A 13,997-nucleotide genomic window follows, 5' to 3' on the forward strand; every position below is an offset into this window, starting at 1 on the left:
TTTGTACCTCCATCTGAGAGGCTGATGTGACCTTGGTTCAATGTCACTTTAGACAGCTATCCCGAAATTGAGATGGGACCCTCTTGCAGAGATGCATGTAGGTTGCCCGAAACGTTGATTTCGCTGCTCGTTGGATGCTGCCTGAACTGCTGTGCTCTTCCAGCACCACTAATCCAGTATTTGGTTTCCAGCATCTGCAGTTATTGTTTTTACCTCCACTTCTTCTGTGCTTCCTGACCAACCAGATCTCACTGTGCTCCCACTCTTCATCACCTTCTCCTTCTTTTAAGTTGTTACATTGTCTTTTTTGATGATTGAATTAAGGCAAAAGTAAAGGAGTCCAAAGCAAAGATATTATGTTGAAAAAGCCAACAAGTTTTGGTGAAATAAAAATGACTCCCAGCAGCTTATTGAAATCAGTTTACAGATCCTGAGAAGTTTTTTTCTGAATCTATAAATGAAAAACTATTGACTAGAATGATAATTATGTTTTTCACCCCCACACTGCTTTCTGTCCTGCTGTGCGTCCCAAACATTTTTCTATTTTTATATTTCACATTACATGCATTTGCTGCTAATTGCATCTATTTCTCTTCAGGTCCAGTTGTGTTTGACATTAGCATCACAACAACAGATCAGAGCCCCAAAGTGCTACAGATATTGTTAAATTTTAAGTCCAAAATTTGTTTTTGTAAAAGAAGTCTGCGACAGCCAAAGAATGACTGCTGAGATAAATTGAGTCACTGTCTGGCAAAGCCTTCTGTGGGAGTCATGGAATGTTGGTCCTTGAGGGTGTCAGGAAATTTTCAAACAGAAGGAGAAATCTAATCGTAAGAGACAACATGGGGGATAACTATATACAAACTCCTCGCAGCAAAAAGCCACTTTTTTTCAGAATTTTCCTTCCAGGAATACACAAGGGGTATTAAACTGGCTGACACGCTGCCTGTCTTGGTGTATGAGTTAGTGTGCTGTTAAGATCAAAGTTTTGAGAACCACTGTTAAACCCCCCTGCAATGCAGGTAAAGAAAATGGAAAAAATTCCACCTCACTCTGAGTGCTGGAAGCCAATGAACCCGTAACAAGACAAAAGAAAGCAGGACAACTAAAGGAAACTGTCACTTTGAGTATTAGAGATCAGCAGGCCAGCAAGTACTGGTGAGAGGGACCAAGACTAAAGAGCTTCAATAAACATACAATGCCAAGAATCTCAAACTTGACTGTTTAACAACTAACGTCATGCAAGCAAAAGATCATTTTGTAAAACTTGCATCTTTTTGGACCCACACATACATTCTACTCTGTGTATGTGTGATGTGATACTATTTCTTCTCATGTTTATCAGCTTAGCAATTAATAAACTCATTCTGTTAAATGTCTCCTTTTAAAACTGAAAATACGTTAACATGGATCTGAGAGAAAGGTATCTACAAGGGGAGGGATCTGTTTAACATTAAGATTGCTGCAAACAACTGAGGGGGCAGGTGAATAACTAAATGGACCCAGCTCCCTCCAGGGAGCCCCTCACCCTGAAACTTAACAGAAGGAGGTGTCCCAACTGGGACAATTACAACTGGGGGAAACTTGCCAAGAGTCAGGTTATAACAATATGAGGCTCTTGTCCACAATTTGAACCCGCACTGAAAGTGCAGAAATTAGTGTGGCTGAATTGTCACTTGCGCTGTCCTTCGCAAAAAAACTGCAAATAGCTTTCTTGGTGAAACATATGTAGAAACATTCATGTTTGATGCCAGTGCCTTCCTAACACGATTAGTAGAAGGTAATTTTGAGGATTTGAAGTTCTCTCTCTTGAACAGTTCAAAGATTTAGTCAAGCACTTAGGACTAGAATTTTTTCCAAAAGTCAGGAAAGGCAAAGTTTTAAAAGGAGTGGTTAAATTGTTTACAGAAGGACAATGGAGAGATTAAAATTAGAGCAGTGGAAATCAGAATTCTAAGAAAAGGAGAAGGAATGCAAAAGAGAGAGGGAGAATTGAGAATGAGGCAGCAAAATTGAGCAGAGAGGAAGGAGCAAAGACAGAAGACAGAGCAAAGTTTAACAAAACTGGCAGGGGAGGAAGCTTGAATTATGACGGCTTGAGCTGAGGAGCAAGAACTCTACAGTGTCCCATGCAGGCACCCCCAGTTCAGACTCAAAAGCAGTTCAGTTGGATCATTTAACCCTTACGCTTGATAAGGCTGGTGTCGAAACCCTTTTACCTCTTTCAAGTAGCATAGCCAGTCCAACAATGATCTTTATTATGGCAGGGTAAGCTTTCAGGGAAAGCTCACTAAATGTACTCTGTGTTGCCTGAGGGAAGTTCTATTGATTACAAGGCAATAAAATATTCCACCTTAAGTGCATACTGAATAATGCCAGAGGTACACTGTAATAAATTCTGTACCCTGAGGAAATGAGACTGACTGACGTACATGGAATTTGAAAAGGTTAGACAGCTGGCTTCTGGCCAGTGGATAGAAGCACTTAAATGAAAAGGCCATGATGAAAACCTCCATGAAATAATTCTTATTGAGGATTTGAAAAGATCCAACCATTTCCCAATCAGAATGCACCTTAATGAACAGAGAGTGACTGGTTCCAGGCAGCCAGACTGACTGGTGGTCACCACCAAACCAACTGGATAGAAGTGGGATGAATGATAGGAAATTAAGCACTCACTGGAGTTAGAGAAACACTGGGGACCATTGCTCAGAATGAAAAAAAATGAAGAAAGGTGAAGCCAAGAAACCTGTGTGTTTGAACTTCCAAAAGGAAGGACTGGCACAGGACAACTGCTGGAAGCTATACCAAAAACCAAAGGCGTTGGTCAAGCACTTACACCCCTTGCAGAAAATGGGAGTCAGTCAGAGAGGTCACCATATCAGGCTACATCTCCAACTGCCAGCTGTGAATCCCTGGAATGGCACTCCTGAAAGTGCAAATGAGGTTAAATATCTCCCTTAGAGTTTCCAGGATTGTGGATCCAAAGGAAGAGTGATCACATCTTATCTGAAAATGAAACAAATTGGAGAAACTTGCCTGCGACTAGACTGAATCGGCTGGGGCTGTTTTCCCTGGAACGTCGGAGGCTGAGGGGTGAACTGATAGAGGTTTCTAAGATCATGGGAGGCATGGATAGGGTAAATAGAAAAGGTGTTTTCCCTTGAGTGGAGGAGTATAGAATTAGAGGGCATAGGTTTAGGGTGAGAAGGGAAAGATATAAAAGGAATGTCAGGAGCAACATTTTTGAGCAGAGGGTGGTTTTGTGTATGGAATGAGCTGCCAGAGGAATTGGTGGAGGCTGGTACAATAACAAGATTTAAAAGGCACCTGGATGGGTACATGAATAGAAAGGGGGTTAGAGGGATATGGGCCAAGTGCTGACAAATGGAATTAGATTAATTTAGAATATCTGGTCGGCATGGACAAGTTGGACTGAAGGGTCTGTTTCCTTGCTGTACATCTCTATGACTATAGAACATATTGTATATTATATGTTGCAGCATTATATATCTTGGTTAAAAAGGGCCCACATGTGACAATGTTGAGTATTCAGGTGGCTTTGCATGTTATTTACAAAGGGGAGGCACAAAAGATGATATTTGAGGGATGTTGTTAAAAGTTAGAATTTGATGGAACCCTCTCAATGATACATTTTCCTTATCCCACGAATCTAAATATATTTCCAATTGGGTAAAACCAGATAACTCATTCAATCAGGGATCCCGATCCAAAATGTTGACTTTCCAGTTCTTCTGATGCTGTCTGACCTACTATGTATTTCCAGATCCACATTTTATTGATTATAGCTTCCAGTGTCTGCAGTCCTTACTATCTTCAAGTCATCCCAATCAGGTGTTGGGTGACTGCTTAGTGGCTCTCCAGGGAGACCAATTAAAAACATTTTTTAAAAATTCATTCATGGGACATGGACATCTCTGGCTGGCCAGCATTTTATGCTCATTCCTAGTTGTCCTTACGAATGTGGTGGTGAGCTGTCTTCTTGAACCATTGCAGTCCATGTGCTATAGTTGACCCACAATGCCCTCACAGAATGACTGCCAGGATTTTGACCCAGTGACAGTGAAGGAACAGCAATGTATTTCTAAGACAAGATGGTGATGGTTCCTACATATATCTCCTGCCCTTCTCCTGCGAGGAGGAAATGGTTGCAGGTTTCAGTGGTGTAAAGGTGTGAAAGACTGGGCTTCATGTCAATCAGCTTTAGATTGGCATGTATTGTGCAAAGGGCAATGGACAGGAAATGGACAGGAAATGAGTCACATCTATGAGTTTAAAGGTCTCCTCCAATTTCAGAGGGTCTTTCTTTTGATTAAAATTAAGTCTGAAGAAAGTTTAAAAAGCAGTTTGAAAAGAAAATAGGATTGTTGCCACTTCCACCAGTGGGATTCTCTTCAGCCATGGTTGCAATACCCAAGCCTTTCCTTCTGCTCTTTGTGTCACATAGCTGTTATTCAAAGACTCCCAAACATTTTCACATCTGATGCCAAAGAATGCAGCGAGTTACAAAAAGGTTTCAGATGGCTGGGTCATTAATCAGTAATTTCAAAACAGGCTGACAATGGCCATGTTTGTTCCCAATTGCCAGTTCCAGAAATTAGCACACCCTAATTTATGTTTACATGTGAGGATGGTGATCCACACAATTTGTGGACTAAAACCCCAAGCCCAGTGTCACCCTTCAAGTGAAGCAAGTGCATGGTTTTGCACAGCAGTTGGGAGATAGTGGGGATGCTTTGGGTCCATATTAAGTACATCATCTCTGTGGATGCTTGAAGCAAGTTATAGTTACTATGCATTGAGAAATCTGGTTGTGTACCACAACAGACACTTAATGGGAACATTGTTTGTGACTTCAGATGAAGACTGAGTGGGCTTGAGTGCTGTATTCCCCACAGTCACCTGGCCTGTAGGCACTCATTATTCTGCTCACACATGAAGAATATCAACTTTCGCGCAGCACCAAAACAGAGAGCTGATAACACTGCAGGACCATGTCCGAGCATGAAACAGAGGGAGGGTGGTAAAGGGAACAACATTGAAGAAAGGAAAGTAGTTCATAACATTTAACAATATTGTGTTAAAATTGATGGCGCAACTGCAGTTACATCTGATTGAGCTCTTTCCCTGACTCTCACATATACATAGAATCACCGATCCATTAAAGTATAGAAGGAGGCCATTCAGCCATCATGTCTGAAGATGTGCCATGGTGGTTGGCCATGCTAAATTGCCCATAATGTCCAAGGTTGTGTTGGCTAGTGGGTTAGTGATGGGAAATGCAGGGTTATAGGAATAGGGTGGGGGGAGGGTGGGGGGGGGGGGCGGGGGTGGGGGGAGCGGTGGTGGGTAATGGATGAGATGCTCATCAGGGGGTCAGTGTGGACTCAATGGACAAAATGGCCTACTTCCACACTGTTGGGACTCTACAATTCTATGATTCTCTAAATAAGCATTTCACTTATTTAAATAAGTAAAGCACACAAAGGCAACATGTGCATGGATCTCTTTCTTTGTGCCTTGGGATCTCTGGTGAGTTCCCTGTTCACCTTTTGAGAACCAAATGCTGACTGCAGCTTTCAAATTCAATCTTTGCCTTTGAGTTCACATTTACCTTCTCACCATTTGCCAGAAAAATCCCCTCTGGATTTCTGAGAGTCGGTGGAAATTTCCGTTAATCAGCTCCTGATGTCTCCTTTTTTTTTCACTTGGATACCTGTGGGAACACAGTTGAGTTTGATAAATGACAGGATGCCAGAAGTGAGGGGCTTTGAGCTCCATTGTTAATGTTCATTGGAGCTTTGACTCTTTCATGTGGACACTCATTCTTTCAGGTACCTGTGGGGAAATTGATTCCGAGCTGCTTTGGTTTGCCAATGTAATTCTGCGCATTGCCAATAATAAAAGGGGAAGAACTGAATTGGTCGATCTCAATGAAAGACCCTCTCAGCTGTCTATTCAGGGAATGATTTCCCCAACGACTAGTTTATTTTTTGCTAATGTTCAGCACAGGCACAGCAGGATGGAAAACCTCCATTCCCTGGGACTGGATATGGTCCATCAGAGAGAGTTTAATAACCCAGATCACAGTCCATTGTGCACCAATTAAAAGCGAGCTGTTTCATTGGAAGCCCTGTGCATTCCTGCCAGAGGAAATAATCACAGGTGATGATGGCAACAGGAAACCATATTCTTCCTGCTTCCCCATTGCTAGGTGGCCCTAACAACGTGCTTTCATTCTGCAGCTCCAGCCACAGCTTACAGTGCTGAATGCAAGACTTCACAATTCAAGCAGACAGTATTTCTATTGTAGGGCAGTCAAGGCTGCCTTTTAACCCTTTCTGGACTTCATTGGTTTCCTTGTACCAAGGATGAACCCTTACCAAAATAGTTTGTATTTTGTCAGGGCTGTGTTGTATTGAATAAAAGTGATGAGTTAATCCCATGCCCTTGGACATAATGGGCAATTTAGCATGGCCCAAAAACTGAGATTTAAACTGTTTTCTGTGTAAAATATGAAGTTTTCTATTCTGAGTTTTCATACTCCAGACCACAAAGACTCCTGAGTCTGTCCCCTCTTGCTTAACTCTCTTCAGCTTAACTTTTCTTCCTGGGTGGCAAAGGCCAGCATTTGTTGCTCAAACCTAATTGCCCATCAACTGAGTGTTGGCTATTTCAGAGTCAATATCTTACAGGTCAGGCTGGATAGGGCAGCAGCTGTCCTTCTCTAAAGGACATTAGAAAACCAGATGACATCTTACAACAGTTGAAGATAGTTGTCATGATCAGCATTGTTGAACTTGTTAATCTAAATTTATTCACTGAATTTAAACTCCACCAGTTGCTGGGGAAGGATTTAAACTCAGATCCCCAGGGTATTAGGCAGAGCCTGTGGATTGCTAGCCCACTGTGAGGCCATCTCCCCTGAATGTTTTGCTCTCAAACTGTTCAGCTCAGCAAACTCAGTCTTGTCTGCCCACTATACCTCACATTTGTCTCCCCTCCACAGCTCAGTTTCCTTTCCCTCCTCTTTAACTCCCTCAGCACAGGCACAGCAGGATGGAAAACCTCCATTCCCTGGGACTGGATATGGTCCATCAGAGAGTTTAATAAGCCAGCTCACAGTCCATTGCACGGTGGCACAGTGGTTAGCACTGCTGCCTCACAGTGCTGGAGACATGGGTTCAATTCCTGCCTCAGGTGACTGACTGTGTGGAGTTTGCACGTTCTCCCCGTGTCTGCGTGGGTTTTTGCTGGGTGCTCTGGTTTCCTCCCACAGTCCAAAGATGTGCAGGTCAGGTGAATTGTCCATAGTGTTAGGTAAGGGGTATGGGTGGGTTGTGCTTTGGTGGGTTGGTGCGGACTTGTTGGGCCGAAGGGCCTGTTTCCACATTGTAATCTACTCAATGACTTCTCCCTCCAACTTATTGGACCTTCCGTCACTTTCCCTTTCTATCAGTTACAGCCTTTTAAAATATGGCATTTCTGATTATCCTGTCTTTTCCTAGTGCCACAGGCCATAGCAGAAAAAAAAAGGCATGACTGACTGACTCTCATTGTTTGGGTTTCAGCCTGGCCTGAAGCTGTCTGCATATTTTGGAAAAAGGCTGGTATATAACTTCCGTCTTCTGCAGACTGACATGGAGGCCAGAATTCTTACAAGCATCTGAGAAATAGACCTGCAAAAGAATTACACAGAACTTTATAGCACAGAAACAGGCCATTCAGTCCAACAGGTCCTTGACTGTTAATCATTTGTAATATTAAATATGTACTATCTCCAGAAAATAAATTCACGACCCTTCAAAGCATATACTAAATTCTCCACAATCTGAACTAGACCACCTGGAGAAGGCACCGAAGAGATATGAGATAATTGCCTTCAAGAAGAAGTATTGATCTCTTATCATCTTCCTTCTAATAGCCTACTATGGTCTAACACATAGTTACCAGTTACAAAACACGATTAGCAGAGACTCCCTCTCTATATGCTTATCCTGGTTGATGCATTGTGAAAAACTGAGATTTAAAGAAAATAACATTAACTTTGGGTTTATCAGAATGAAGGGGGCTTGGGGAGAGGCTTAGAACATCTTTGACCTTTCTCGCATTCAATCTTTACAGATTTGCTCCAATAACCACACAGTCTTTGGTCAGATACTGTGTGGGTTAGATTTACAACTGAACTATCTCACCAATGTAACTCACAAATAAGCCACAGATTTTCTATTTTTTCTAACAAGAGTTATGCTGAGATAATGGAGCTCTGATCAACTTTTACAAAGCTCTAACCTAACTTAGCCACCACACTTTAAAAGGATATGAGGTTATAGGAAAGGTTTACATGAATAGTTCCAGTGATAGTTTTCACAGACACTCACAATGCCACCACCACAGACAGACAGACACACACACACATACACACACACACACACACGTTTGTGGGGTGAATTTGCACTTGCAGAGTTCCAGTGATGAGAGACTGGAGTGAGATGAACAGATTGATGAAGCTGTGTCCTCCTCAAGGAAGAGAAGGTTCAAAGGAGATTTGATAGAAACAGAGAGTTGAGTAGGCTATTCATAGAACCCCTACAGTGTGGGAGCAGGCTATTCAGCCCATCATGTCTATGCCACCCCTCCAAAAGGCATCCCACTCAGACCCAATCCCCTACCCTATCTCTGCATTTCCCATGGCTAATCCACATAGCCAGCACATCCCTGGACACTATGAGGCAAGTAAGCACGACTAATCCATCTAAACTGCACATCTTTAGATAGTGGGAAGAAACTGGAGTACCTGGAGGAAACCCATGCAGACGTAGGGAATATGTGCAAACTCCACACAGGCAGTCGCCTGAGGTTAAAATTGAACCTGAGTCCCTGGGGCGGTGAGGCAACAGTACAAACCACTGAGCCACCGTGCTGCCCCAATTCAACATGAATAATGGCTGATCATCTAACTCATTACCCTTTTCCTGACCTGTCCCTCTGCCCTTTGATCCATTTCGCCCGAAGGCGGTGTCTAATTCCTTCTGGAAAACATTCTTGACAGAGGTTTTCAAAACCATAAGTAGACTGTCCTGGATAGATTGAGGGAAACTGTTCCAACTAGTGAAACAGTGAGGAATGAGAGAGTATTGATTTATAGTGACTGGCAAAAGAACCAAAGGCAACATTTTTAAGTGGTGGGTGGGGAGGATTAGAAATGTATGATGCAAACTGACGCACTCAGAGCTTTCAAGGGAGAATTGACAAGCACCTAAACAGAAGAGATTTGCAGGCCATGGGAATGGGGCAGGGAATGGCTTTTTGCTCTTGTGGAGAGCTGTCACAGCCACGATGGGTTGAATGGCCTGTGCTGGAACTAGTCCAAGACTCAATCAATTCTTTGGAAATGGGGTCTACTCTGCTCATTTTTTTGGATAAAAACACAACCTGTGCTTTTGGCTGTTTCTCTTTTTAACTTTCAGAATTTAATTTTACCCTTTTTATACTCCTCAACCTTTTCCAGTTATAAGTCTTGGCTTGTTACCAGTGCTAAATCTGCAACTTTCCAAGCCAAGACCAATGTAACTTAACACAATGAGGCATGTGGTCAGTAACGGAGCCCTCTTTTGGGGTTTCAAAGATGTGTTGCTGTTGTTCAGATTTCACAAGGGGTTAGCGTACAGCCTTAAGAAGATCTTCCAACCTCTGGCAGCATGCTGGGACTTTCACAAGCGGCTTGGGAGCTTCACAGATTATTTTAAGCAAAACACGAACAGAAATTGGATCACAGTAAAGGCAAAACAACAGCAAAACAGTTCCTGCCCTCATTTTGAGTCATCTCATTCGAAGGGGTGGGTGGCATATCCAAAGTGGCAAGTTTGCCACACATATTTGAGAGATGGACCTTGACAAGCATCAGTTCAGGCATTTATTTATTTATTTGATCCAGTTGAGAAAAATCCCCCTCCTTGCTGTCTGAAACCCCATCAATATATTTCTTTCCTGCCTGTAGTCTGGGAAGGGGGGCCAGCTCGATTTCTTCAGGGATAATTCATTTTTCAAACTTTATGGTGTGTGTGCACTTTCTTGGCTCCAGCTGATATTTATCTCCAAAATGACTTTGTTTTATAGGGATAGAAGATCACTAGGAGACAAACTCCGGTTTCACAGAACGCCTGCCAGGTAGCAAGGCAGGAGATCAGAATCTTTAAAAAAAAAAGAAAAGCCCCTTTTCTGGGGTCCTTGTTAACAAGCCCAGAGACAACAAACAAAACCACCCGCGATTAGCACTTGTGGGGCGGCAACTGTGGCATTCAATCCTTTTCGCTTTGGAACTTTTCCAACTATTAAATTTTGAATCAAAATGAAGCCTTAATCTTTTGAGTAAAATTGTGTAAATTGTTACAAGTGCTGTGATCCTGACCACTCTTTATTTCTGATGAAGGGGTTTTGCCCGAAACGTCAATTTCGAAGCTCTTCAGATGCTGCCTGAACTGCTGTGCTCTTCCAGCACCACTAATCCAGAATCTGCTTTCCAGCATCTGCAGTCATTGTTTTTACCTCAATTCTATCTGTGCCCTTTTTTGCTACCATAGTGTCAGGGTCAGCTCTAGAGTGGCTCGGTGGTCAGCACTGCTGCCTTACAGTGCTAAGGGAGCTGGGTTCAATTCCAACCTCAGGCAACTGCTCTGGGTGGAGTTTGCGTGTTCTCTCCATGTCTATGTGGGTGCTCTGGTTTTCTCGCACTGCCCAAAGATGTGCACGTTAGGTGGCTTGGCCATGCTAAATGTAATGTGCAGGCTGGGTGGATTAACCATAGGAATTACAGGGATAGTGTTAAGGGGGTGGGATGCTTTTCCGAGAGGTGGTGTGGATTTGATGGGCTGAATGGCCTACTTCCACACTGTAGGATTCTATAATTCCAACAGCAATAACAAGAGAAAACATATTCATAAGCAAGTGAAAATAAATTAAGGATTTTTTTTCACATGTGCAGGAACAGAAATGAAATAAATTGGCAAAGTAAGAGCAGTGTATTTTTAATATTATTGGGTTTATTTATTTTCCTGCCATAAAATTTGAAAGGGAAGACCAGTTGAGGCAAAAGTGAATTGCACAATATAGCATTATGGGGGGAGACTGTGACATAGTGGCAATGTCACTGGACTAGTAATCCAGAGAGAAAAGCAGAAATTGGTGGAGAAACTCGGCAGGGCTGGCAGAGCTATTGTTTCATGATCCAATGACCCTTCTTTAGAACTAATAGTAGCCTGGTTAAAAAGAGGTATATATGCTGAGAACGGGGGGATTGGTGGGGAAGAATGAAGGAGTGCGTGGATAGCTGGAAACCAAAGAGACAATGGCAAATAGGCAGACAAATGAATTGATGATGGTAAGACAGGGAAGGAAACAATCTGATAGCGGTGTCCATAAGTAAATGAGTTGGCTGGGCTGAATCATGTCATGATTGGGCCTGGTGTGAGGAGATGGGTAAAGGACATGGAAGAAGGTGTTCGGATTCTAAAATTGTTGAACTCAATATTGAGTCCTGAGAGCTGCAGGGTCCCCAAGCGGAAAGTGAGGTACTTGCACTGAGCTTCGCTGGAGCACTGAAGTAGGCCCAAGGCCGAAACGATGGCCAGGGAACACGGTGATGCGTTGACGTGGCAGGTGTCTGAAACCTCGGGATTATTTTTATGGACAGAACATAAATGTTTCCGCAAAGCAGTCACCAGGTATGGGCTTCATCTCCCCAATGTAGCAGAGTGTGAACATTGCGAGCAGCGAATAGAGTGGCTTAGATTGAGTGAAGTGCAGATAAATCGCTGCTTCACCCGGAAAGTGGGTCTGGAGCTCCAGATAGTGAGGAGGAAGCAAGTAAACAGGCAGGTGTTATAACTGTAGGGGAAGGAGCTGTGGGGATATGTCCTCATTTTCCACCTCACCAGCATCTGCACCCAAAGAAGCAGAAGAGGCTCCTTCCACTATGTCCAGCCATATGCCACCGACCCAGACACATATTCCCCTCCCTACCCTTGTCAGCTTTTCTCAGGGACACTCTGGTTCACCCCTCCTCCTTTCCTGAGACCGCCTCCTCACACTCCTTTTTTCAATTACAGTCATTGTGATGCAAATTCTCACTTTGTGAGAGGCACCACAAGCATTTCAGGAAGACACTTGGCTCCGAGTTGTCATTAATGGGAAGTTATGGGTCCACAGGAGGTCAATATGAAATCCAATTCCATTGGTATTCTGGCAAAATTGGGAACAATGGAAACAAATGTTTTGAACACAAATTTATACGAACTGGCAACAAAATTTTAAACTATTTCCTCTTTAGTTTCTTTTCAAAATGGAGCACTTTTACTGAAACACTGATTGGAGCCATACTAAAGTAAAGTTGCCAACTTTGGTTGGACATTTTCCTGGAGATTTTATCGCATGGTCTCCCGTCTCCAACAGTCCAGTCTCATTAAGCTGCTTCTTCTCCCCATGTCAAGTAGTTTTCAAACTAATAAACAAAACTGTTCAAAGAAAATGAAAACATTTTTCTTTTAATGCCCCAACGTTTTGTTTTACTGCAGGGTTGTTCACAGCAGTTTCTCGGAGATTGCTCCACAATCTCAGCACGGTGGCACAGTGGTTAGCACTGCTGCCTCACAGTGCCAGACACCCAGCTTCAATTCCCGCCTCTGGTGACTCTCTGTGTGGAGTTTGCACATTCTCCCCGTGTCTGTGTGGGTTTCCTCCGGGTGCTCCGGTTTCCTCCCACAATCCAAAAATGTGCAGGTTAGGTGAATTGGCCATGCTAAATTGCCTGTAGTGTTAGATGAAGAGGTAAATGTAGGGGGGTGGGTTGCGGGTCGGTGTGGACCTGTTGGGCCGAAGGGCCTTTTTACACTGTAAGTAATCTAATTCCTGGAGATTCCAGAACAATCATGGAAGTTTGGCAAAAGGTAAAGCTGCCTCACTAATTTTGTGCAGTAGTTCATGAAGAATCAGTGCAGATGCATCAGGGTAAAATTTAATCCCTTTTCTAGGGTTTTCTGATGAAATCTCTGCGCCGCATTTAAAAGGCAGAGTCCCAAGTCCTCTGAAAACTTGGTCAAAATCAGCTGACCAAGACAGCAAAAGAATTGTACACAAGTAATGAGGCGAGAGGACGTCAAAGGCAAAAATGAGCTGAGGCAGTCTCAAACATCAATGCCAAATGGCGTGAATGAATGGATGTGGTTTAACTGTCAGCGTTAGGGAGAAAAAATTATGACACAAGTCTGAAGGGAAGACCCAAAGCAATTGCCGGTCGACATAAAAACTACAAGCAGCAATAGTGCACTCGGTGTACTCCACCACTCCATATGATCATGGTTGGTCCTCTATCTAAATGCCATATTGATGCTTTTTCTGCATACGCCTTGAGAACTTTAATATCTAAAATATTATGAATCTGTTTTATTGAATATATGCAGTGACCTGGGCTGCATAGCTTTCTGTGCAAGTGAATTCCACAGCTTGACCATCCTCTGAGTAAAGAAATGTTTCCTTATCTCGGTCCAAAATGGCCAGCTCCATATCCTGAGACTGTGTCCCCTGACTCTAGCCTCCCGAGGCAGGGGAAACATCCTCCCTGTATCCACTCTGTCTCAGCACATTAGAAGTTTATATGTTTCAATCAGATCCCTTCTCATAGAGTCATACAGTCAGAAAGATGGGCAGCATGGAAACAATCCTTTGGTCCAACTCATCCATGCCGACCACATTTCCTAAATTAATCTAGTCCCATTTGCCAGCATCTGACCAATATCCCTCTAAACCCTTCCTATTCATGTACCAATCCAGATGCCTTTGAAATGTTGTAATTGTACTAGCCTCCACCATTTTCTCTGGTGGCTCATTCCATGCACACACCACCCTCTGCATGAAAACGTTAGCCCTTTTGAATCTTTCCCCTTCACCTTAAACCTATGCGCTCTTGTTTTGGACTCCCC

The sequence above is a fragment of the Chiloscyllium punctatum genome, chromosome 42 (genome assembly GCF_047496795.1).
Source record: "Chiloscyllium punctatum isolate Juve2018m chromosome 42, sChiPun1.3, whole genome shotgun sequence".
Classification (NCBI taxonomy): Eukaryota; Metazoa; Chordata; class Chondrichthyes; order Orectolobiformes; family Hemiscylliidae; genus Chiloscyllium; species Chiloscyllium punctatum.